Genomic DNA, 1,625 nt, shown 5'->3' on the forward strand with positions numbered 1-1,625 from the left:
TAATCGTTGATTGTCACTGTGCACACAGCGCACTGTGTTTACGATTGTCGAATATCGAGGCAAATGGCTCTATGACTTTGATCACAGGATCGTAGCGCATCATATCATTCGCATGGTGACATTTGAACGAGAAGGTAGCAACGCGTGCTTACTTCATGTGTCGTCTCATTACTTTTCATAACGAGTTCGAAATAAGAATATTTCCCATTATTATTAACTAGCGTGTTTAGCTAGCTTTCGCGTACTATTATATCGAGAAGTGATGATTATTTATTGAAATATCTCGCGTAATTTATTTGAAATTGAAATAATAGAGAAAATTATTATTTCGGATGTCTATCCATAAAGTTATTTGCTCGAAACGCCTGAATTAAAATATATCGCATATTGTGTTTTAAATTCTTCATCGATTTTTCACATTTCAATCAGTTGTTTTGTTTAAATTTTAACGTGTATTAATTACTTAATATAAATTTGATAGATTTGTTCTTCGTGAAACGTTATGAGTTTTGTGCAGATAATTTGTACGATCATATTTTTTTATGTTATTATTCTACTGTCGTAATTTATAATATTATGAGTCATATACGATTATAATTTTGAGAATACTATCTTATGAAAATATAGTATCATGCAATTGTTTATTAATTCGCGCATATATCTTCGTAATTAATCGTATCTTTGTGAGTGATTTAAGAAGCAACAACAGAGAAAAGACAAGAGAAGAGAAGGAGATCCGCAGGAAGACATCGCGACGGTGAATCAACTATATGAAGTAAGCAAGAAGTACAATTTGTTATTTATTTATTATGTGTAGAATTAATTGTTTATCTTTTCGCGACGATTGCATAACATACGCAATATCACAAATTAAATTGACAAATTAAAAAATTATTATGCCTATGAAAAATCAAATATTGGATGTTCACGTATAAAAAAATTATTCAATTAATATATAATGTAACAATATATGTTCAATAAGATTTTGTAAATAATTTTAAGATTGTATTGAATATTTTTAGGATTTTTAAAACAAATTGCAGAATTTTGAAACACTTTTTACATTTTTATGGGTTATTTAAGCAATTATGAATTAAATGTTTTTTATTTTTAAAGCAATAATAAACTTTTTAAAATAATTGTAACATTGCTTACTTAATTTTAATATTTGTTAAATCTTTTTAATATATTTCTTAAACATTTTAACATATTAATGTTTTATAAATAATTTTTATTTTTAAATAATTTGTGGATATTTTAAATAATTTCGAACTTTTAAAACAAATTAATATATTTTAAATAACTTTTAACTAATTAGTTAAATTAAATGCAAAAGAATAATAAGAAACATACTTTGACACAAGTGATACAAACATGCAAGTATCTGAAGTATCTGAAGTGCCTCGCTCTAGTTTCGGTTGTATCGATCCTGATCGCGTGAATTCCACGCGCCCATTCGTCAACTTCGATATCTTACCAAATTATACTCAGATCGTTTTTTGATACAAAGTTTTTTGTCTTAGAATTTTACGAAGAATACTATTGATAACTGCCAGTGTGCGAATTCTGAGACATCTTTTATATATATATATATATATATATATATATATATATATATATATATA

Source organism: Atta cephalotes (genome assembly GCF_000143395.1).
Source record: "Atta cephalotes unplaced genomic scaffold scaffold00027, whole genome shotgun sequence".
Lineage (NCBI taxonomy): Eukaryota > Metazoa > Arthropoda > Insecta > Hymenoptera > Formicidae > Atta > Atta cephalotes.